Below are 26,831 nucleotides of genomic sequence, written 5' to 3' on the forward strand. Positions count from 1 at the left end.
GGTACCAAAACAAGGGAGTCGGGCAAACCCAACTATTGACCCAAGATGTGATTCGGAGCTGATGCATATAGTGCTATAAGTTCAGGGTGTCGCACTGTTGAAAGTGTTCGGACTTGTTTTGCCGTATTCTGGGGCGCCATGAGAAGCCCCTGGCAAACTGATCGTACCAAGATGTACGGATGCCATATTAAATAAACATTTGTAAGAAAAATGCACAAATAGGAATAATAAGCTGACGCTATATATTACCTCCCATTGATGAATAATATGTTTGAGCGTATGTGTACAATGGGTGCGTTTAACCAGAAGTAAATAGGACTATTTAACATGTCCTACCGAACAGCAGGCTGCATGTAGGTATATAAAATAGGTATAATGATCGTGAACAAATTCCACCTGGGTATTTCCTTTTGTGCGCAAATCCTGTTGTCTCCTTGGCTTTCTCTCCTGTGTAAGTCCGACAATCCAGCTCTTCTAAAGAGGCTGCCCTAAAGCAGTATCCTGAAAGATAAAAAGGGGGGTTATGAAGGTATGTTGCGGTTATACCGCACTGTTGACTGAGTCACTGCTGCGCCTCCGCCTATGCCCATGGTATTTTGAGTGCATAATTGTGTACGCGCGGCACGAATGCTGCTTTGATGGGGCTGGAGCGGAGGCCGGACTGCTAGTCGCGCTCTTGGCGTGCCTGGTGATCCTGTTGCGGGGTGCTACGGACTCGCTTGATGGTGTTCGAGGTTGTCGTCGCAGGATTGGTGGTTTGTCGGAGGAGGCTGCATTGTACTTCCGCTGCGAGGGCTGCAGTATGCTCTTCTGTACGGAGAGAGCGGTCCATGTTTCCGTCGACTGTTATGACCCCGTGCGGTCCTGGCATCTTGAGCTTGAGGTATGCATAGTGTGGTACCGCATTGAATCTAGCGAATGTGGTTCGTCCAAGCAGTGCGTGGTAACCACTACGGAAAGGGACGATATCGAAGATTAACTCTTCGCTTCGGAAGTTATCCGGAGATCTGAAGACCACTTCCAATGTTATAGAGCCCGTGCAACGAGCCTCTACTCCAGGAATTATGACTTTAAAGGTTGTTCTAGTGGGCTTGATCCTTGAAGGGTCGATGCCCATTTTGCGCACTGTGTCCTGATAAAGATGGTTCAGGCTGTTGCCGTCGTCCATAAGGACTCGTGTGAGGTGGAATCCGTCGATGATTGGGTCTAGGACCAATGCGGCTGAACTACCGTGATGGATGCTGGTAGGGTGATCCCTACGATCAAAGGTGATCGGACAAGCTGACCATGGTTTGAATTTGGGGGCAACTGGCTCCATCGCATAGACGTCCCGTAGTGCTCGCTTCCGTTCCCGCTTGGGAATGTGGGTGGCGTAGATCATGTTGACCGTTTTCACCTGGGGAGGGAATTTCTTATGTCCCCCCATGTTCGGACGCCGGGGCTCCTCGTCATCGTCGCTGTGCAGCCCCTTGTCCTTATTTTTGGCGTTTATTTTACTGGCCAGTTTGAACACCCAGTAGTCTCAATTAGTGTGGTTGGCTGGCTTGCCCGGGGTGCCATGAATTTGGCACGAGCATTCCAGTATGTGGTCCGGACTGGACGGTCCCTGATTGTTTCTTTTGAACGGCTTTTTCCGTTGACCGGATTTGGATCCGCTGAATCCGGTGTTGACTGCCGTGTCTTCAGTGTTGTAGCCGTTGTTCCGTCGCTTATGTCTGTTGCGCCGTGGCTTGCTGTTATTGTCGCGGACATCCAAAGTGCCATAATGTGGCGTAGTGCTGCTGCGAGCCAACCAACTATCCTCGCCTGCATAAAAGCGGGTCATTAGTCTCGTGAGTGCTGCCATGGACTTGGGTTTTTCCTGGCCGAGGTGTCGGGCGAGCCACTCGTGACGGATATTATGCTTAAAGGCCGCCAGGGCTTCGACGTCCGGACAGTCGACTATTTGGTTCTTTTTAGATAGGAACCGAGTCCAGAATTTCCTGGCTGACTCTCCGGGTTGTTGAGTAATGTGGCTCAAGTCATCGGCGTCCGGTGGTCGCACATATGTGCCCTGGAAGTTGTCGAGGAACGCGTCTTCCAGGTTTTCTCAACTGCCAATGGAATTTGCGGGCAGGCTATTTAGCCAGTGTCGGGCGGGTCCTTTGAGCTTAAGGGTAAGATACTTGATGGCATCTAGATCGTCTCCGCGGGCCATGTGAATGTGAAGGAAATCTTCAATCCATACAGCAGGGTCTGTTGTGCCATCGTATGATTCGATGTTTACGGGTTTGAACCCTTCTGGGAATTCATGATCCATCACTTTGTCAGTTAAGTAGAGGGGGTGTGCGACGCCTCTGTGTCGGGCTATGTGGCTACGCAGTTTGAAGGTGTCTGGGTGGCTTTGTTCGGCCCGGCCGGACTTGTTGATAGCGTATCCAGCGTGACGGTCATCGTCGCATGTTGGGGCGAACCCCCGCGATCCGTAGATCGATCTTGGTTGTCCTGCTTTGTTTTCCAGTATATCTTGCAGGTCTTGCCTATTGCCTCGGGCCGTAGTGTATTGGCATGGGGGTGCGGGCTGGTATTCAGGTTGATATGCCATTTTATCTCGGCCACGAGGTGGCCGATCAGCCATGTGGCACTCGAGTCTGTATTCCTCAGCTGCCAGGACTTCAGTCCATCTATCTGTGAGTAGGTCTTGATCAGCTTGAGTTGTTGCTGCTTCTTTTTTAGGCTCCTCGCAGTGGCCATAAGCTGGCGCTTGAAGCGCTCCTGCTCCACGGGATCCTCAGGCACGCCAAACTCGTCATCGCCGAGGCTAATCTCGTCTTCGAGGGGGGCATGTAGTTATCCTCCTCCGGATATCCGTCTATCGCCTATTCGTCTGGGCTAACCTGCCCGTCTTCCTGCTCGGCCTGCTCGAAGGCAGGCTGATCAGGGTTGTATTCATTGTCGGCACCATCCGGATTGTTTTCGTCTCCTGTGGCGGTATTGTTGTGGCGGGGCTTGGAGCGGCATCGATGACGCCCAAGCTTTGCTTTCTTCCCTAAGGGTTTATCCTCCGTTGCCTCATCGCCATTGGTTTCCTCCAGGGTGTCCACCATATATATATCATATGAGGAAGTGGCTGTCCACCGCCCTGTGAGCGGTGGTTCCTATTCTTCTCCTGCATCATCGTTCATGCCGTCGATGTCTTCAGAGTCGAAGTCAAGCACGTTGGTTAAATCATCGACTGTGGCAATGAAGTGGGTGGTGGGTGGGTAACAAATTCCTTCGTCGCCTACTTCCCACTCGAGCCGAACATAGTTCGGCCATGAGTCTCCTGACAAAGAGAGAGACTTTAACGAGTTCAGCACGTCGCCAAGGGGCGAATGCTGGAAGATATCCGTAGCGATAAACTCCATTACCGGAGCCCAACAAGGCTCGGCGGGCTCGGTAGCGCGCCGACTGGAACCTACAGTCGGATACGAGTCCGGGGGTCCGGTGTCACAGGCTTCCATAGAGGTGAGGCATGTGTTCGTCTCTACCGCCGATGAGTGTGCGGCCTGTGGGGTGGGGTCCATCCACCCGTCCTTGGGCAACGGAGTCGGCTCCGGATTTAGGTCCGGGGCTACTGCAAGGGTGATATCCCGAGCATTGTCTGACAGTAGGTCTAAGCCGTGCTCATCGTGACTGTCCGACGCTCCTGGCATAGGCCCGATTCCGTCGAAGATCAAGTCTCCCCGGATATCGGCCGTGTAGTTCAGGTTTCCGAACCTGACCTGGTGGCTAGGGGCGTAGCTGTCGATCTGCTTTAGTCGGCCAAGCGAATTGTCCTGCAGTGCGAAGCTGCCGAACACGAAGATCTGTCCGGGGAGAAAAGTATCACCTTGGACCGTGTTGTTGACGATTGAAGGCACCATCAAGCCTTGCAGCGGCGACATAGAGGAACTCTCAATGAAAGCACCAATGTCGGTGTCAAAACCGGCGGATCTCGGGTAGGGGGTCCCGATCTGTGCGTCTTAGGCCGATGGTAACAGGAGGTAAGGGACACAATGTTTACCCAGGTTCGGGCCCTCTCGATGGAGGTAAAACCCTACTTCCTGCTTGATTTATATTGATGATATGATTAGTACAAGAGTTGATCTACAATGAGATCGTAGAGGCTAAATCCTAGAAGCTAGCCTATGATGATTATGATTGTGATCGTCCATCTAAGGACCAACCTCTCCGGTTTATATAGACACGAAGGGCTAGGGTTTACATGGAGTCGGTTACAAGGAAGGAAATATAATATCTGGATCGCCAAGCTTGTCTTCCACGCAAAGGAGAGTCCCATCCGGACATGGAACATAGTCTTGAGTCTTGTATCCTCACGCTCCAACAGTCCGGACAAAGTATATAGTCCGGCTGTTCGGATACCCCCTAATCCAGGACTCCCTTAGCTACGGCATGCAAACGGAGCGCAGAGGAGGGGGGTTAGGGTCGGTGGCTCACGGCGAGTCGAACGAGCTGGTTGGCGAGCTCGGAGATGGACCGGAGCGGGCGGTGTGGCGGAAGGGATCTCCGGCGATCCGAGGTTGAAGACGGCGACGGTAGCGGCATTGCGGCTCGTCCCAGCTTGCTTGGGCGGGCGGAGAACTCGGGGGCGATGAGGTGAAGCCGTTGGACATGGCAGCGAGGCGAGGGGAGCATGGTGGCTACGGGTGCGGCGGCGCTGTGCTCTCCGGTGCGCTCGGGAGGAGAGCAGAGGAGGGGAGGGGGTCCTGGAAGAGAGGGGAGAAGTGCAGGGGGTCGAGGGGGAGTGCGTGGCCGTGTCCGTGGCGCTTGGGGAAGACCCTAGGGGCGTGAGGCAGGCAGGGAGGAGCTGGTGGCGCGGCTGCGGCATGCCGGGCATGCTGCTGCTTTGGGGCAAGGGGGAGGAAGACGACAGAGGAGGCCGGGTGGGCTGGGCCGGCCACTTAGGCCGCCAGGTGGCTGCACACGTGAGTTGGCCCACGTAAGTTTCTGTTCTTTCCATTTATTTCTCTTTTCTATTATTCTGTAACTTGATGGCTTTATTATAAATACTTGGGCACCTCCAAAAATCATGAAACTAATCATGGCTACTGTTTAGAATATATCCAACAGTAAACATTTTAGTTTATGATTATTCGAGCATTTAAAATATTTTATAGCATTTAAATGCCCAAATGCAATTAACATATGATTTAATTCAGTGACCCTCTATTGTCCTAGAAAAGTGTGCACCATTTTTGTCAGAGGTTCTAGACCAAGGCAAAGATGATGAACATTTTGGAAGGGCATTTTGGGTTCAATGAAAATGATTTTATTTGGACCCTAGTTGAATTTCATTTGCTGCTAGGGTTTATCAGCCCCCATTTCAAAATTCATAGAATTTAGACATGAACTGGGGATGTGACAAGTCACACCCACTAAACAATAATCTCGTCCCGAGATTCAAGCGTATGGTAAGATGAAGGGGGAACGTAAACTAACATAATCTTCATGATCCAAGTTGCCCTTCCTAAGGGCGTTGATTCAGTCACCATCTTTGTCTCGTCGTCTTGCTATGAGAACTCCACTACATGACAACGAGAGGAAAAGAGAAGCTCTAGATGGATAGATCTTCTCAAAGATCAAACAACTCAGTATCAACTCGCAGAGTGAGACATTGAAACATCTCACAAGTTGAGACGCGAGGCACACATCCAAAGGAATGGAGTGGAGCAGATGATGAAGGTTCACTACGTAGACAACAATTTCACACTTAAAAGGGTGGTGAACGTTTGTCAATGTAGCGAGGAGTTGAGTTGCCATGATACCACATTGAGACATCCTGGAGGAGGGTGATTCGTAGATTATTACCTTGAGTGGCAAAAAGGATTACCTTTGATATAGAGATCATTGAGACTCTCTAAACTAGCTTAGGGAAATTCTCGAGCGATCGTTTGGAGGGGTTCGATAGAATGGCATACCCGGATTAGAATGGCTGATGTGGATTACCTTTTTGAAAACAACACAAGCGATGATTTTAGTAAGTGGGGAGAAGCTCAACAGTAGAGAGTGAGTCCACTGTTTGAAATTTTATAGCATAACCGAGGAAAACTGGGAGCAATCCCAGTTAGTGCCGGTGATAACACCTGGTGCTTGTGCGTGCTCTCAAGAACTTGAGCATTTCCATATTCATCAAGGCTTTACCAATATCCGTGTCAAGGATCCTAGCAACACAACATACTACCATGATGAATACCGGTGGAGGATGCAAATGCAAAGGAAAGATAACACTCTCTCAGATTCCACCTTAGCGAGGCCAAGGGAACAGAATCTGGATGATCGACCGAGAGACATTTGGCACGCCGCTTCTAATGTTCTCCTTGATGTACTAACGTACCCCATTCATAGATATGGTTTGATATGTGGAACATCAAGTAAAAGGTCGGACTTCAGGGGCACAAAAATCCATAAGGAACAACTAGGGAGTAAATCCTATGAAATCCTTATGGGGAGGTGGCCAACTTCCTCAATCAAGATACTACAATAATAGGTCTTCCGGCTGGGTGTGTTGGCCACGACATCTACTTTACCGGTTACGGTGAGACAATATTATAGTTCTTGGGAAACGTTCCAACCATCATATCTGCCTGAGATTCAGATCTGGTTGGTGTCAGGATATTCCAGACTCATCGAGTCTAGAAAGAGAAATGAAAGTTCGCAACACAAATCGACGAGATGACGTTGCAAGATTCTAGGGGGATGAACTACGATAGCAAGCTCCAAAACATGAGCTGGTTCTGCTACAACATGTGAACACGTTGTCCGAGACAAGCATGACCACACGGTAGTATTATAATAAAATACTACTGAGTTCAAGAGGGGAACCATCATCGAGGATATTGAAGTCCTTGCATAAGTCTTGCTCTTAAGAAGGAACTTCTTCTCCTTGAACGAATCAATCAGTGGTTTGGTGTGCTAGGAATACATATAGAATGAAGGTTGCAAGTCTCCGAACCACAGAATACTTCGCATGTATGCATGACTGACTTGGGATGATTCCAGGGAAAGCAAAACGGGCTTTCTCGAATTCACGGCGGCAACTTGCATCAAATGCACATGAATTAGAGGAAGTCACTTCTTTTATCCGAACATATGCTTCATGAACGGGACATGAAGACATTGCCTATAGAGTTTCCAACACTAGCTTAATGTTCAACAAAATCATGGAAGAGATCAGGATGTTGTTGATGGGCTCAACAACAATTCATCTAGGTTTCCATATAAACGGAATTCCTCAATTAAGTGAACACGGTGATAGCATTGGTCAGACCAAAGGAGGTAATGGTGTATGCCCGAGGAAACAACCACGAGTAAGACAGCACTACGAATATCGTTGGTTCTGATTTGATTTGGCAATGACCCATACCCAAATCAAAGATTGGATAAGATGATAGATCCATTAACTGACCATGAGGGTCAATCGATGAAAATACCATCTTCCTTCAATACACACACAGAAAGACATTCCTTGGAATGAAATGAGTCAGACAAGCTTTTATCTTCCAACTCTCCAAGTTGTTGTTTAGCTTAACCAACTAGCTCAGGGGTATCCAACACAGATTCTTGGAGAAAGGGTGGTTTACAAGTCAACCAACTTGATCACGAACTCAACATAGTGGTCAGGTGACGACCTGGTTATACTTCTGAGAGGATATTCGGAAAATCACGAACCACCGGTATGTTACTAAGCTCGAGAACAATCTTGCTTCTAAGGGCAAGATGAAATGATCAAATAAGCAAGAGATTGGCATATCCCTAACTCATTGATTGAAGGGTGCACCAAAAATAGGGAGTAGGTAGCACAATCTATCTTAGGATGATGATTCAAGAACGAACATGCTAAGAATGAAATTATTGTCCTTTAACTACCAAGTAACAGGGTTGCTAGGAGTATTGATTTCACGCATCATAGTTCACCTGTCGGCATTCCGGTTGGAACAACACGGAAAACCGAGGAATGAGCAATGATGGCAAGAAGTATCACTGCGTCAAGAATTCATACGAGATGATGCAATTCTCATGATGATCCTGACATGAAGAGGGTAACACTCCAAGGTAGAACGGAACAAAAGTTGGGTTGGCATTTTGATCTGCGAGATACAACTACTTTGACCCAATCCTGGATATGGAAGAGGTACTGGAGTTTGTTTCTCCTAGTCATTCCAAATAGGATGGCTTGACGGACCACAAGAGTAATACGCATCGATAGCACGGGTGGACGACTACTCTTGACTATTAGTTGATAGACGAGGCCAAAAAACAACTAAAGAGGGGCAACTCAAAAGAACATATGATTTTCTGAGTTGTGGATGCATGGATTAGCATGTCGGACGAGTTCAACATATTTCTTTCGGATAACCTATGCAGAAAAGGTAGAAATGGCAGGGCAACAGCATAGAATCAAGAACTCATCAAGAGCACTATGGCTGTGATCTTTCGGTTCAGCGAGGAACTTCTGCCAAAATGGTTCATGGTATTTGGAGGAAGGGAATACCACGGACCTCGAGGACTATTGCAAAGGTTACTAATAACCTAAAGGAACTAGCAAACACTAACAACATGAAGTAGGTAGAGTGAATCTCGGGTTAAAGAGCCCAGGAATAGAAAACCTACAGACTAAATGGCATCATGAGATGCTTTCGAGAATGATGGCCAGAGTCATCACACTGGAACACAGAACATGGCTAGATTACTAGGTGATACTCTAGACATCTAGGGTCATAATAATAGCTCCAACATATATGTCGAGGCAATAGAGTACCTCAACTCACCGTTTAGTGTGGTTAACCTGGCCAGAAAGATCATCGAAAACAGAGGGAAAGGATTTTGCAATTGCATCAGATTATTTAGAAACCTGGGATGACTCGGATAGCATAGCGGCTGTAAATGCTCAAAAATATTGGAGACATGCTACAAAAATGGTGGCATATCAACTAAAAAGCACAATATCAAGGTTTCGAGATCAACAATTGACATACGGAAGTAGTAGGAACTAAACCGAGCTCTAAGTCCAACAGTTCTATAAGTCTACGGATTAGTAACACGTGATCCTAGTAGAAAGAAGAGAAAGCCTAGTTTCTTAACCCCATAGGAAAGATAACATGACTCGGATCAGAAGGCATAAGGTATAAGGAGTAAAAAGAGCCTTACGTTCCATCCCACAATCAATTCCCTTATATAACTAAAGAATTTCGAGACTCAACTTCGACCAGTTTGGCTTGGTAATCGTAAAGGCAGTCAGGATCTGATACCAAAGCTGTCAGGACCCCGACTCAAAGCCACACCGATCTAGCATGTCACACCTCATATCACTTTGCGGCCTCACGCACGGTATTCCCACGGGTGTCACCTTACATGGCCCGGGACGATTTGCAACTTTTGGCACACGTATATGATAGTGTCGCTAGCATCCATATGACAAGGAGCCCGGACTAACATGGCTAGTCGTGAACCCAAAGTGGCACTAACTTACAGGGACATGCATACATGACCCAGCAACGAACGTGTCGGTCATCAGCGAGTGAATCCGGGCTGGAGCAACTGGGCTAGCAGGACTCCGGTAAACCAGGCTGTAGCAGGCTAAGAGGTCTCTGGTAGACACCGTGTGACATTTTCCCGAAGGGACAGACACAGGAACGAAGAAGGACACATGCTGGCCAGCCTAAGTGTTCCGGAGCAGTAGCAAGCTACCAAGGCTCAATGGAAGCACTATGAGACATTTCCCGGTAAGAGACGCTACCATGGATAAACAACTAGATAGTAAGACCCACACATACCATTTCAATAACATACACACAATATGCTCGATATGTGCAAATACAACATGGCATCACAACATGAATCTACAACTCATGTATTTTATTCAATAGGCTCCGAGGAGCGAGATATTACAATCATGGGTGTCTCGACCCAGCATTTAGAGCATGCACGTCAAAGCACAAGCGAAAGCTTAACATGTCTGGGTACAAACATCTATAAATGAGAAAGGCTGATAAGCCTGACTATCTACCAGATCCAGCCGAGGGAACAAGATCGTAGCTGAGGTAACAAGCTAAACGTCAAAGTCCACGCGGAACTACTAGTGAGACTAAAGTCTCTCTGCAAAACATAAAATAGGCAAACGTGAGTACAAATGTACCCAACAAGACTTACATCAGAACTAACTACATATGCATCATTATCAACAAAGGGGGTGGTGGGGTTTAACTGCAGCAAGCCAGCTTTGACTCGGTGGCTATCCTGAACTACGAGTGCAAGTAACTCTTTGAGGTGGCGCACACGAGTCCACATATTCACCATATCAGTACACCACTATGGATCCGCTCCCGTCTCCCTACGAGAATGCCATCCATAGCACTCACGCTTATCTTGCGTATTTTAGAGTATCCACTTTCTGTTGTCTATGAACTATATAAGCAACCTAGAGGTCCTTTACCACAGACACGACTATTCGAATAGATTATGTTAACCCTGCATGGGTGTACTTCTTCACACATGCTCTCACCACTTACTGTCGTTTACACGACATGTACTCAGCAACCTTCAAGCGGAAGCCCAACGAGGGTGTCGGCCATGGCCTACCTAAACACTCAAGTCTCTAGTCCAGGTTTATCGCCTATTCAGGTTCCATCCGCAGGGAGTCCGGCCGGGGTTTCCACATATGGCCCCGAACGATGTGTACAGGGTTCCGCGACACCAAACGGGCGCCTGGCATACCCGGCCACGTGCCTACCTCATCACAACCCACCCCTTGGGTCAGTGCTACGCATGGCCTCCAGCATACTACAAACACCAGAAACTACATGCAACTCCTGAACAGAGGACATGGGTGATTAAGAAGCCGAGAGGGTCCATTGGTTTCGGGTCCAATGCGTGGTAGTAACTGTTTCATGGATCACAAACACAGAACATAGTTCCTGAGGACGGCATCAATTAGACAACCCACCATGTACTCCTACATGGCCTCTCACCTCTACCTTTACCAAATCGTGTTCATCCAGTTAGCTCACACACAGTAGGACATGTTCACACACCTCCGATTCATCCCCAATGAATCAGACCTGACTCAACTCTAAGCAGTAGCAGGCATGACAAACAAGCATGAATGAGTAGGCACATTAGGGACCAACAACTCCTACTCATGCTAGTGGGTTTCATCTATTTACTTTGGCAATGACAGGTCATGCAGTGGAAAGGGGTTCAACTACCGCAGCAAATAACAGATATGTCATTGTTGTCCTAATGCAGTAAAAGAGAGCAAGAGCGAGAGAGTGGGATTGTATTGGAATGAACAAGGGGGTTTTGCTTGCCTAGCACTCCTGAAGATAGTAATATCTCTTCATCGGTGTCATCGAACTCATCGTCGAAACCACGCCTATCGAGAGGGGACAAATACCGGCAATAGAGAAGGAAACACAATCAATGCAATGCACAATATGATGCATGCTCATGACATGGTAATATGAGTATGTTCGCCTAATGCAACTACAACCAGATGGATTTGGGTCATATTGAACCAAAGGTTCAACCCCAAATTTAAATTATGAATTCAAATAGTGCCTTATCATGTTTTGCACTAAACAGCAAGGTTAAGTTGCTTAAACGTGCATGAAACCAGTGCAGATGGATAGACTACATTTTTCTGGTCATTTTTCATATATAACATATCTCATTTGGAGTTATGGTTGAATTTATATGAATTTTAGAAGTTTTGGATATTTTCTGCAATTTCTAGGTTATTTAAAATTAAACTAAATCTAGAAATAGATTTACTGCGTCAGCACTGTGTCACTGTGACATTAGCGGTCAACAGGGACGGTCCAGGTCAAACCTGACCAGTGGGGCCCACTGGTCAGTGACCCAGTGTCTTCTTTGTGACTGACAGGTGGGCCCAGTCAACGGCCACGTCAGCCTACTCAAAGCTGACGCGTGGGGCCGCTTTGGTTTAGTTAATCCTAAGAAGAAATAAAGCTGGGGTTAGTTAGGGCATGGGGCCTAGGTGTCAGTGAGGTAGGAGGGTTAGTTAGGGCGTCATTAGCCACTAATGATGTTGCCACATCAGACGCACCGGCGGTTAGCCGCCGGCGACCAAACAGAGCGGCGGAGGCACTCGGGATTCGTCGTCCGGCGACCGTTTGGCTCGCCGTTTGGCCCTACGGGTTGCCGGACGTGCGCTACATCCATAAGTGCAAGCGGCAGGGGCTGGGGCAGCCGGAGTTGATGGCGGCGAGCTCCTTTGCGGCCGCTGGAGTTCGGGCATGCTCGGGAACGGGGCTGCGGTGGCTGTGAGGTGGCTTGATTAGCTCCTACGGCACCTACATGGCGCTGTGAACACATGGGTGTGCTCGGCCACGAGCTACGGCGACTTTGGGCTCGGCGGCGACAAGCTCAGGTGGCGGCGTGCTTCGGTCTGAGGGCATGGAGGGCATCGGAGCATGGTGGCTACGGGTGCGACGGCACTGCGCTCTCCGATGCGCTCGGGAGGAGAGCAGAGGAGGGGAGGGGGTCCTGGAAGAGAGGGGAGAAGTGTAGGGGGTCGAGGGGGAGTGCGTGGCCATCTCCGCGGTGCTTGGGGAAGACCCCAGTGGCATGAGGCAGGCAGAGAGGAGCTGGTGGCGCGGCTGCGGCATGCTGGAAACTCAGCTGCTTTGGGGCAAGGGGAGGAAGACGACAGAGGAGGCTAGGTGGGCTGGGCCGGCCACTTAGGACGCCAGTGGCTGCATAGGTGAGTTGGCCCAGGTAAGTTTCAGTTCTTTCCATTTATTTCTCTTTTCTATCATTCTGTAACTTGATGGCTTTATTAAAAATACTTGGGCACCTCCAAAAATCATGAAACTAATCATGGCTACTGTTTAGAATATATCCAACAGTAAACATTTTAGTTTATGTTTATTTGAGCATTTAACATATTTTATAGCATTTAAATGCCCAAGTGGAATTAACATATGATTTAATTCAGTGACGCTCTATTGTCCTAGAAAAGTGTGCACCATTTTTGTCATAGGTTCTATACCAAGGCAAAGATGATGAACATTTTAGAAGGGCATTTTGGGTTCAATGAAAATGATTTTATTTGGACCCTAGTTGAACTTCATTTGCTGCTAGGGTTTATCAGCCCCCATTTCAAAGTTTCATAGTATTTAGACATGATGCATGGAAGCTAATGCAAAGACACGCAAGGCCTAAACTGGGGATGTGACACTGGAGAAAAGCTCAATAGTAGGGAGTGATTCCACTATTTGAATGGCTATAGCATAGTCGAGGAAGCCTAGAGCACTATGCACTTAATGCCGACGATAACACCTAATGCTTGCGCGTGCTCTCAAGAACTTGAGCATTTCCATATTAATCAAGGTTTACCAACATCCGAGCCAAGGATCCTGGCAACACAACATACTACCATGATGAAAGTGCTGGACGATGCAGATGCAAAGGAAGATAACACCTTCTCAGATTTAACCTTAGCAGGGCCAAGGAAACAAAATCTGGATGATCGACCGAGAGACATTTAGTGCTCTGCTTCTAATTTTCTCCTTGATGTGCTAGCGTAACCCATTCATTGAAAGTGTTTGGTATCTAGAACATCAAGTAAAAGGTCGGACTTCGGGAACACAAGAATCCATAAGGAACAACAATTGAAGTAATCCTACGAAATCCTTATGGGGAGGTGGCCAACTTCCTCAATCAAGATACTACAATGATAGGTCTCCTGGCTCAGTGTGTTAGCCACGACATCCAGTTTACCAGGTTATAAAGAGACCAATATTATAGTTCTTGGGAAACATTCCAACCATCATATCAGCCTGAGATTCAGATCTGGTTGGTGTCAGGATATTCTAGACTTATCAAGTCTAGAGAGAAAAATGAAAGTTTGCAACACAAATCGACGAGATGACGTTGCAAGAGAAATGGACTACAGTAGTAAGCTCCAAAACATGAGCTGGTTCCGATACAAACATGTGAACATGTTATACGAGACAAGCATGACCACATAGTAGTCTTATAATAAAACACTACCGAGTTTCGGTGGGGAACCATCATCGAGGATATCGAAGTCCTTGCATAAGTCATATGATTAGATCTTATGAAGGAACTCCTTTTCCTGGAACAAGTCAGTTAGTGGCTTGGTGTGCTAGGGATACATATACAATGGAGGTTGCAAGTCTCCAAACCACAGAATACTTCGCACATGTGCATGACTGACTTGGGATGATTCTAGCGGAAGCAAAACAAGCTTCTCGAGTTCACGGCAACAACATGCATCAAATGCACATGAATTAGAGAAAGTCACTTCTTTCATCTGAACATATGCTTCATGAACGGAACATGAAAATGATGCTTATAAAAGTTTCCAATACTAGCTAGATGTTCAGCATGAATCATGGAGAAGATAAAAATGTTGCTGATGGGCTCAACAACAATTCATCTAGGGTTCCTTTTAAGTGGAATTCCACAATTATGTGAACAAGGTGATAGCATTGGTCAGACCAAAAGATATAATGGTGTATACTCGAGGAATCAACCACGAGTAAGACAACATTAAGAACAACATTGGTTTTGATTTGATTTGATGATAGCCCATACTCAAATCAAGGATTGGATAACATGACAGGTTTGTTAACTGATCACGAGGGTCAATTGATGGGAATACCATCTTTCTTCAACACACACACACACACACAAGATATCCCTTAAAAATGAACTGAGTCAGACAAAATTTTATCTTCCAGCTCTCGAAGTTGTTGTTTGGCTTATCCAACTAGCTCAGGGTATCGAACACAGATTCTTGGAGAAGGGGTGGTTACAAGGAACCAACTTGATCACGAACTCAACATAGAGGTCAGGTGACGACCTGGTGATACTTCCGAGAAGATATTCGGAAAATCACGAACCACTGATATGTTACTAACTCGAGAGCAATCTTGCTTTTTAGGGCAAGAAGATATGATCAAAACAGCGAGGGACTGACACAATCCTAACTCATTGATCGAGGAGTGCACCAAAAATAAGGACTAGGTAGCACAATCTATCTTAGAATGATGATTCAAGAACCAACACACTAAGAATGAAATTATTGTCCTTTAACTACCAAGCAACGAGGTTGCTAGGAGTATCGATTTTCACACATCACGGTTCACTTGTCGGCATTCCGGTTGCGACAACTCGGTACCCGAGAAATGAATAATGAGGGCGAGAAGTATCACTGTATCAAGATTTCATAGGATGGTGTGCAATTCCCATGATATTCTTGATATAAGGATGGTAATACTCCAAGGTAGAACAGAACAAAAGCTGGATTGACATTTTGATCTGTGAAGTATAACTACTTTGACCCAATCCTGGAAATGGATAAGGTACTGGGGTTTGTTTCTACTAGTCATTCCAGAATAGAATGGCTTGACGGACCACAAGAGTAAAAGGCATCGACGATCACGAATGCACGACTACTCCTGACTATCCACTCATAGACGAAGGTCAGAAGACAACTAAAGAGGGACAACTCAAATGAACATATGTTTTTCTAAGTTGTGGATGCATAGATTAGAATGTCGAATGAGTTCAACATATTTCTTCCAGATAATCCATGCAGAGAGGTAGGAGTGGCAGAGTCATAATATATAATTGGGAACTCATCGAGAGCACTCTTGTTGTGATCTTTTGGTTCAAAGAACTTCTGTCATAAGTAGTTCATGGTATTGGAAGAAGGAAATACCACGGACCTTGAGGACTATCACAAAGGTTACTAATACCCTAAAGGAACTAGCAACACTATCAACATGAAGTAAGTAGGGTGAATCTCGGGTTCAAAAAGCCAGGAATAGAATACCTACTACTAAGTGGCATCACGGGATGCTTTCAAGAATGATGGCCAGAATCATCACACTGGTAACAAGATATGGCTAGATTACTAGATGATCCCCTAAGAAACCTAGGGCCATGATAATAGCTCCAACATATACGTCGAGGCAATAGAGTACCTCAACACACTGGTTAGTGTGGTTAGTCTTGCCCAAAGGGACATCAGGAACAGGAAGAAGGAATTTGCAAATGCATTAGATTGTTTAGAAACCTGGGATGACTCGGACAGCATAACGGCTGTAAATGCTCAAAAAGATTTGAGACATCTTGCAAAAATGGTGGCATAGCCACCCCACATCACAATATTAAGGTTCTGAGACCAACTACGAACACACGGAAGTAGTAGGAACTGAACTGAGGATTGAATCCATCAATCCTATAAGTCTACAGATTAGTAACACGTGATCCTGATAGGAAGAAGAGAAAGCCTAGTTCCTTAATCCCGTAGGAAAGATAAGCTGACTCGGATCAGGAGGGCATAAGGTAAAGGAGTAAAAAGAGCCTCACGTTCCCATCCACAATCAATTCCCTTATATAACTAAAGAATTTCTAGACTCAACTTCGACCAGTTTGGCTTGGTAATCCTACAGGCAGTCAGGCACTAATACCAAAGCTATCAGGACCCCGATCCTAAGTCACACCGATCTAGCATGTAACACATCATATCACGTTGCAGCCTCACGCACGGTATTCCCACAGGTGCCACCTTACCTGGCACGGGACAGTTTGCGCCTTTTGGCTCACGCGTATGATAGTGCCGCTAGCATCCATATGACAAAGACTAGTCGTAAACCCAAGGTGGCGCTAACTTACAGGGACAGGCATACCTGACCCAGCAAACGAACGTGTCATTCAACAACATATGAATCCAAGTTGTAGCGAGCTACAGGGACTTAAAGGAACAACGCGTGACATTTCCTCGAAGGGACAGACACAGGAACGAAGAAGGACACATGCCGGCCAGCCTAATTGTTCTGGAGCAGTAGCAAGCTACCATGGCTCAGTGGAAGCACTAGGAGATATTTCCTGGTAAGAGAGGCTACCAAGAATAAACAACTAGGTTGTCGGATCCCACACATACCAAGCATTTCAAGAATCATACAAACAATATGCTCGATATGTGCAAATACAACATGGCATCACAACATGACTCTATAACTCAGTGTATTTATTCAACAGGCTCCGAGGAGCCAAGTATTACAAACATGGGTCTCATGACCCAACATTCAGAGCATACAAACAACGGAAGCATAACATGTCTGAGTACAGACACCTACAAACAAAAAGGGCTGGAAAGCTTGACTATCTACAAGACCCTCCAGAGGGCACAAGATCGTAGCTGAGGTAACAAGCTAAACGTCAAAGTCCACGTAGAACGACTAGTGAGACTCAAGACTTACATCAGAACTATCTACATATGCATCATTATCAACAAAGGGATGGTGGGGTTTAACTGCAGCAAGCCAGTTTTGACTCGGTGGCTATCCTGAACTACGACTGCAAGTAACTCTTTTGAGGTGGCGCACATGAGTCCACATATTCACCATATCAATACACCACTATGGATCCGCTCCCATCTCCGTACGGGAAAGCCATCCATAGCACTCACGCTTATCTTGCGCATTTTAGAGTATCCACTTTCACTTGTCTATGAACTGTATAGGCAACCCAGAGGTACTTTTCCGTGGATGCGGCTATTCAAATAGATGATGTTAACCCTGTAGGGGTGTACTTATTCACACACACTCTCACTACTTATCGCCGTTTACACGACATGAACTCGGCAACCTTCAAGCGGATGCCTAGCGAGGGTGTCAGCCACAACTTGACTAACCACACAAATCCCTTGTCCAGGTTTATCGCCTATTCGGGTTCCATCCATAGGGAGTCCGGTAGAGGTATCCACATATGGCCCCAAATGATGTGTACATGGTTTTGATACACCAAACGGGTCACGTGCCTACCACATCACAACCCACCCCTTGGGTCGGCTCTACGGACGACCTCTAGCAACTACAAACACCAGAAACTACTTGCAACCCCCGGACAGAGGACAGGGGTGGTTAATAAGTCGAGAGGGTCCATAATTTTGGGCCCAATGCGTGGTAGTAGTTGTTCATGGATCACAAATATAGAACTCGGTTCCTGAGGATGGTTTCAATGAGACAACCCACCGTGTACTCCTACATGGCCTCTCATCGCTACCTTCACCAAATCATGTTCACACACTTAGCTCACACATAGTAGGACATGTTCACAACTTTCCAATTCATCCACGATGAATTAGACCTGACACAACTCTAAGCGTAGCAGGCCTGACAAACAAGCATAAATGAGTAGGCACATCAGGGCTCAAACAACTCGTACTCATGCTAGTGGGTTTCATCTATTTACTGTGGCAATGATAGGTCATGGAGAGGAAAAGCGGTTCAACTACCACAACATGTAACAGTTGAATCGTTGTTGTCCTAATGCAGTAAAAGAGAGCAGGAGCGAGAGAGTGGGATTGTGTCGGAATGAACAAGGGGGGTTTGCTTCCCTCACACTTCTGAAGATAGTATAGTTCTTCATCGGTGTCATCGATCACATCGTCGGAACATCGTCAACTGAGAGGGCCGGCAAACAAGGAATAACACAATCAATGCAATGCACAATATGATGCATGATCATGACATGGCTGTATGCCGTGGTTGAGCTAATGCAACTAAAACTAGAAGGGTTTGACCTATTTTGAACCCAAGGTTCAAGTTCAAAGTCAAACTATGAATTTATAAAGTGCATTATCATGTTTTGATCTAACAGCAAGGTTAAGTTGTTTAAGCATGCATGAATACAGTAGAGATGGATAGATTAAATTTTTCTTATCATTTTTCATATATAAATCTTTGCATTTGGAGTTACAGATTTATTTATATGATTTTTAGAAGTTTTGGACATTTTCTGAAATTTATAAATCATTTCTGATTTATTTAAACATCCTAGAAAATGTTTACTGCATCAGCATTATGTCATGCTGACCTCAGCAGGTCAACAGGCGCCGCCCAGGTCAAACCTGACCAGTGGGGCCCAGTGGTGAGTGACTCAGTTAATTAACTAAGTTAATTAGTGCTAAACTAACCCTAACTAGAAAGTCAATAAGGCTGGGCCCACTTGTCAGTGTCTCATTTAGTTAACTAAGTTAGTTAACACTAATTAAACCTACGCTTGTCAGTGTCCTGGTCTTGTTGCACAGAAACGACAACCTTTGGGTGATTCCTCGGGACTCTGCACCTGCGCTTGCCTCCTTAGCACCAAAGAGGAAGCATGCCGCTCTGTGCAGGTGGCGCACGCCTGACCTTGGTCATCATGGCTGATGTCACCTCAGCCTCAAGAGGTGAGGGCTTGCATAGGAATATCCGCTCCTCCGGAGGCCGCTTGGGGAGGCCGCTCCTTCATGAGGTCCTGATGTCGTCCACCTCGTGAGGCTTGGACCCTCATGAGGGTTTGTCTTGTCGCTGCCGAAGATGGGTCGTACCAGGCCATCGATGGAGCCACGTCGCGGGCCATAGGCAGGCAAGTCTGGGTACCCTGGTTCCCAGAACGCCGACACTCCTCTCTTCTTCTACCTCCTCTCTTCCTCATCGTCATCCGCACACCATTTCCCCCTGCTCACTTCTCGTCTACCCGTGCCATCTTCCTTGGTAGCTCGCGCGTACCATATCCCCCCGCTCACTGCTTGACCACACACACCATCTTCTTCGCTCATCCGCCCAAATCCACTTCCCCTGTCACACCCTGATTTTCATGCCACTAAACTTAAGCTAACAATCATGATAAAATGTGGTTTGACAAAAACTTTTGAGTGCTTTGGACCTTGCCTTGATTGGTTTTTGTCTGCTGTTTGCAAGTGCTCTAAAAATCAAATAAATCGTCCAACTCCTATACTTCATCTCCTTGCTCCAAACTCTTGAACCAATGATCATGCCAGGTGTATAGGACATAAAAATAATTTCTTACAAAAGTAATTTGGCCAAATAGTATTTAAAAAAAATTAGTTTTCCAAAAACCCCTGAATTGAGGTTTGCACTTCAAGTACTTAATTAAGGGCAGTAAAAACCTTTCCAAAAATATATTTGACTCCTATTAGATATAGGATACCCAGAAACCACAAAAATATTTAAAGGCTTTTTCTTTAGGCCAGAAATGGTCTTTAATAGGTTAAATTTTTTTTTATGCTTTAAAAATATTTGGTAAAACCTAGGGAAACTCAGTGGACATATATTGTCCATATATAAGAGTTTCAACACATGGTCATGTTCAAAATATTGGTTAAATCCCTCGAAAACCCTTTCTGGATATTTCAAGCTTTTGAAATATTTACAAAGGAAATATTCTCCAGAAATTCTAATAAAATTCTAGCATGTCACATATGACATGTTTGATGATCTTGACAAGTATCATGTCATGGAGAATAGTATAACCCCATGAAATCCCCTCAAAACCATGAAACTTTACATTGCCAAACATGTCCAAATGTTCTCAAACCTTGTGAACATGCTCAAACGGTCTAATCATTCATCTAGACCAAATGGAACAAGTTGGAGAAAATGTTATACTGATCAAAGTGCCCCAAAACCCTTCCTGTCCAGAACCAAATTTAAAGAACTCTACATTGCCAAGTGTGTCCTTTTGATCTGAATTTGTGTGGACATGTTCAAATCCCCAAATGATGACACAATACCAAGTGGTGCATCAAGGAGAATGGTTTTGCATGACTAGATCTTGGAAAACCTATTTCTGTTGATTTCTAGGGTTTACAAAAGTTGCACTGTCAACTTTGCCCAAATAAGCTTAAATTTGGTAGAACACACTATTTCTAAGTGCCATTCCATCCTGTTAATTCTCACGGCAAGTGGAATAAATTTTCTTGCCCAAACCAACAACAAACACCTTCTGCCATTTTTCCAAAATCATCATTTTGACCTCTTCCACTAATCTCCATGAGCCCAAGTTTTTACCATAGCTGAACCTGATCACCAGCAACCTCCAGTAGCTCCCCCTCTTCCAAAGCTCCATGATTGATCGGGTAAAACCCCATTTTTTCCCCTCTGGACAGCCACTGTTCACCTCTCTCTAGGGCATCCAATGCTACTCCTACCTTGTTTACTCTCCCCCAAAACTCCCAGACACTATAAGACATGCCCATGGCACTATTAAAATGCCTTGGCATGCCATGGACGCGCTTTGGAGCACGCTACAGTGCACTCCCGCACTATAGCTTGCCCATTCCGAGGCACTCGACGACCTTGGGTGCCGGGTCCAAGTATCCCTAGGTTGCCTCGACGTCCACGACATGCTAGCTAGTCGGCCCCCTCCTTCCCCTCTCTCCTTCTCACCCTGCTGAGCTCGCTCGATGCCGCCCAGCTCGGCCAGTGGATGCACGAGCTCGGGGCCCTCCTGGAGCTCGTCCTGCTCCCTCTCTCCTCTCCTCTCGGCCTGGACCACGACCACGAGCACCCCAGGCATGCACCAGAACGCCATTTTGTCCTCTGGCAACGCCACGGGTCATGGTCGTGCGCCTCGCCTACGGCACCTCCCGGCTGCGCCCGTATAAGGCCACCCCGAGCCTTCTCTTCTCTCCAACTGCTATCTCTCCCTCCCGTGCACCTCCGAACCAACCCACTCCTCCTCCCGTGACTTCTCCCTCCTCCTCTGCCGCCATTGCCGCCTCGGACCCCCGCTCAAATTCGAGCCGCCCCGGCCTCCCTTCCTCCTCTGAATCGGTCTGTGGCACCCCCCAAGCCTCCACGAACCTCCACAACACCCTAGGACCCCTCCTCCGCAGACAAAGCGGGCGCCACCACCAAGCCCGCCGCCGCCATCCGCTGGCCCCGAAGCCCTGCTCAACTCCGAGCATCGGCGCGTGCGTTCAGCACATGGACAGGTGTGCCTCGTCACGCTGAGTACGCCTGTGTGCCGGGTGCCGCCGGAGGTGGCCCGTGCTGCCCGGGAGAGCGCCGGCGCCCACTCGGCCTCCGTTCCCCTGCCTCTGCTCTGTTCGAGCGGGAGGTAGGCGATGGCCCGAGCGCTGGGCCCCGCGCTTCAGCGACCCAGCGGCTGGGGCCCACCGTTTAAGTGGAGATGGGCAGGGGAAATGCGCCTCCGACGTCACCCCTCCTCACCCGCGCGGCTGAGCCACTGGGCCGGCCCACTGCTAAACTGCGCCCAGTGCGTTGGATAAGGGTAAAGCCCTTTTTCCTTTCCTTTTTATTTTCCAGATAGCTTCAAAACTCTCTAGAGAATTCAAATAGTGTACAAATTTGATGAATCAAATTTCTACTTACTGGGCCACAGTGGACATTTTTTTTGTTCTTGGTTTTCACTGGACACTTAAAAAAGGTCATTTATCCACATAAGTCCACTTCAAAAATCCATATTATATTCATTTCAACTCCAAATCCAGTGAAACCAATTTCTAAATGTTTCTAAAATCATGCCTGATTTCATGGGTAATTTTACTCATTTTTATAAAAATGCATTCTGTAGACAACTTGCAGATCCATTAAATCCCTTGTTCCATTGTATCGAAATGTTTAGAAATATCCATTGACCCACTTCCAATGAAATCTCCTTGGTCATTCCTCATATGACCAGAGGCATCCTAGAAATGTCCAACTCACATTTTTTAGAGCACTTCTATTTTTGCCTGGTCGTGTTGCTTATTATGGTTGTTTTCGACGATAGTTGACGAAGTAGACGAAATGCTCGGAGTTGGACCAGAGATATTTGAAGACCTCAAAGACTTTGTTAAAACAGGCAAGCAACCCTTTGACCATGTCTAAGAAACCCTTTTTATGCATGTCATATGGCATTTTTATTGCTTGCATCGAAGTCATGATAAAATGGTGACCACTTGAGGTGGTTTTCCTCCGTTGCTTTTCTCGTTGACACTTGCATGATGCATGACCCTACCTTTCTATGAGGGTTATGCTGGTGGGAGTAGATAGGATGCTAAAGTAGTGCTATGCAAAAAGGGACGGGAATATGCATGGTGATGGAGACAAAGTATTTTCAAAAGACTTTTCGAAAACCCCATCAGGTGCCAGTTATGCCCGGGGGAGATGATGAGTTGGGTAACCACTTGATGACGAAGTGGTGTACCGAGGCAAGTGTGTGTGTTGTTTCCAAAATGGATTGGTTTAAGTTGCGACTGTTATTCCAACCTTACATGCGCAACCACTCTACCCTTGTATGGGAAAGGGTATTATTGATTACCTAGGCCAATACTAGCCTGGAGCCCGCATTACTAGTGACGGGGGAGAGTTGGTGCTCTCTCTCGGGATGGGGTCGTGCTAGTTAGGGAGGCCATGACTGTTTTTACAGGGCACCGGATACACCGTTGTGTCGGATGTTACAATCTCGAGTGAGTCTCGTATGATGTACATCATGAGGATACGGAACAACGAGTGGACTCCTTGTTAGTGTCGTCTAGGGAAAGGTAGTGATCGTGTGCTTACCCCGGGTACTTGAGGTATCGCGAGTCGTGGATGACACAGAAGTTCCCTGGATCTTGTGGGTAAAGTGTGCAACCTCTACAGAGTGTAAAACTATTCGAATAGCCGTGTCCACGGTCAAGGGCAGTTGGGTAACCGCTCTTGGGCTACATCCACATGTTTACAAACCAGTGTGTGTGTTTGGATAAGTGGGAAGATCTACTTGGGTCAAGTCAAAGACTTGACATGATTGAGTTTGGTTGATGCCCACTCTATTTATGTTGATATCTGTAACCTGTCCTCATGGTTACTTGAATTCTCCTGATGCATGTCTTACAAGTTGTTGAACATGTCATTGCACTCAAAACTAGCTTTCTGCAAAAATTTACCTATATCATGCATTGTTGTATCTTAAACCAAAACATGGGTTGTTTGCGAGTACATTCAAAGTACTCATTGGCTTGCCACTGGTTATTTTATTGGCCAGGCATGAAAGAACAGGACATAATGAAGAGTACCTTGGTGACAAACATGCGAGCTAGGACGCTTCCCAGTCAGAATGCCTGTAGGGTTAAGGCAGATGGCATGGGTCCAAGTTGTTATTGAAGATTTCCGCTGCAATGATAAACTCAAGACTTGACCATAATGGTCCTACTTGTGTAAAACGGTATGTATGGATGTAAGACTCTTGTTATTCAGCTTCTGTGTGTTCAGTGAGCATTGATCTCTGGGATCACTGTACACGTGCATTCGGTGATCTCGACTTATGAGTCGGGGTCCCCACAGAGCTGGTATCAGAGACATCCTGACTATAAGAAGCCTTAGTTAGCACGGTCGTTAGTTAGGGTAAAATTATTTCCAAAACTATTACTAGTTTTCAAAACTATCTACACTTCTCTTCCCTTCTTAGATTTTCGAAAACTAAGCTAAACTTTCCTTATGGATCTCTTTCCCCTTCAAAACTTTTGGTCGCTAGAACCCTTATGCCCCCGACCACCGGATTCCTTCAAATCCTTGTGGATAGTCTAGAAGGAGGATGCCTTGTCAGACATCCACCCACATCTTCTGAACACAAGATTGGCGACACCACAACAAGATGATACCCACAAAAGATACATCTTTGAGGAATGAGGACATGAAGACCCAGAGGATGGAGATACCTTTGAATTTTCCCCAGGATGATGCAACCTTGTCCTATGACAATCAGGGTGTAAGATATGCAAGATCACGATATACATCACTAATAGAGCAACCATGTCCTTACCATTGTTGTAACGGCAACCACTGGTGGATGAGAACCTCGCCATTTGGTCCGCCTCACTATAGTGAGCAGGAAAACGGTTCTCTTCATCCCCCGCTCTTGGTGTTGATGTTGTCATCAATGTAACCGACATGTTGGACCTCTACTATGCCTTGTTAATGTCCTTGCATAAAGGATTACAAACCTGGTACCATCGACGCCTTAGAAAGCAAAAGCGATCATCATGATTAAGAAGACAAGAGAATATCAAGTCAAAGACAACCACGAGGAGCCACCATCACCCCATCACCTCATCAGGCGAGAAGTTGTCGAAGATTCTTCAGGCTCAACCCAGATCATTTCATCAAACAAGAGATGTAACAACACCTAAGGAAAACTCAGGAGACTACACGAGGCACAAGGCACGACTACTGAGTCCGAGAACCCCTAGGGTAGGATGTGTCATGTAACCCCTATGCGCAGTCGAGTCCGTATGATGGTTCGAATAGAACTATGATTGTGTGTTTCTTGTTTTTATTTGTTTGTGTTTTGATATAGGTCACACTTTTTCCCTAGGCAACAAGTACGCGACTATATCACCTTCCTTACCCTGTTTCTTTTGTTTGGCCCTTTTTGCACCTGTTTGTTTGCACTTGCACAATAGAACCCCCTTTAGGCATTCCCCTCCTCTTTGCTACCTCTCCCTCTCATCTCTCTCCTCAACTTAAGGCTAGCAAGACAAGATACACCAAGGATTCTACATTGGCAACCAACCAGCACTGAAGACTTTTGCTACAACCTCCTCGACCAAGTGCAGCCCCTTAGAGTTATGGTTGACCCTCAAGATTAGAGACCCATTCCTAGACCCTTCAAGACTTCATAAGATACCCCAGCTCGAATCCTTAACCATGTGCTTAACCCACAGAATTGCAAGAGAACCTCTTAAGCCTCCGCAACCTTGCTTATCACTCGGTTCATTATGGAACTAGTGGACATAGTGAACGAGCACATTATCATCCTAAGATAGCACCAAAACTGACGATGCCATGATGAAGACCAATTTGAGGATATAGCAACAGAGGACAAATGACTTGATGAGTTTATATCAGTGACCTTGAGGAATTATTTGAGATTCTTCGGAGGATTATAACGCTTTTCATGTTGGTAGATGAACTTGGTGGGATCATGATTATAGAGTAGCATAGCTTTCATTACCCCTGAGTAAATTGGATTTAATAGGACAATTATGATCACAAGCTGAAATTCTTGGAAGTATAAGGATTTGACTTAGCCAGGGGATATTGATAGGAGATAGTTGATATTACGATAATGACTTGGGGGAAAGTGTGGAAATTCTCGTTGGACACAAGATTTGGATTTAAATAGGTGATCCTAGTTGAGTATAGATGCTGAGTAATTCTACATGGTTCGGAGTAAATTGGAATTAGATCGATAATCTTGATCATGATACCATGTTTCTCGGTGGACAATAAACTAGGAGATTGGATTAATTGTCGGAGTTTATATAAACTTGACCTTGGAGGTTACTTGACCATGATAATGGAAATTGATGGACTGACTATAGTAGAGATAGCCTTTTCAAGTATTTGGGGATTATAAGGACTTTAGAAGATCATGTGGAACACCATAAACATTAGATTTGTAGAATTAATGGATTGTGTAGTGATTGATGGAAGTTAATGGGCTGCTGGAGTTGATTCATAGGAAGGAAACAAGATCTTGGAGTGGCTTACGACGTGTTTCCTTAGGATAGAGGTGCTTTATCTTAGATCTTGGAAGAATAGGCTGAGCACTTGGATTGTCATGTTCAAGCTTAGCAGCTTATATGTTCTACCCATGGATTTTTAGGGGTAGACATACATATGGGTTTGGGGATTGTAGACATATATGATTTTGTTAGACCTCCTCTCGAGAGTCACGAGGATATGAATCACATGAGTGATGATTGGAGTTGACCTATACGAAATGATACTATCAGTGATATGATGTGATTTGATTAAAGGACTAGATAACACAATTGGCATCTCAGAAACTGTGCTCAAGGATGGGATGATAAACATTCACTCGCAAATAGAATCCTTGAAACCCTTACGCCCTACCAAGCCACAACATGGTCGGATCCTGACCTTGGGCTTTGGCTCTAGATCGATAAGACCTTGGCTAATGCTCAACCGTGACCATCACCAATGCTTCAGCCCACTTTACGTACCCCATAGACTTCA

The sequence above is a fragment of the Triticum dicoccoides genome, chromosome 4B, assembly GCF_002162155.2.
Source record: "Triticum dicoccoides isolate Atlit2015 ecotype Zavitan chromosome 4B, WEW_v2.0, whole genome shotgun sequence".
Taxonomy (NCBI): domain Eukaryota; kingdom Viridiplantae; phylum Streptophyta; class Magnoliopsida; order Poales; family Poaceae; genus Triticum; species Triticum dicoccoides.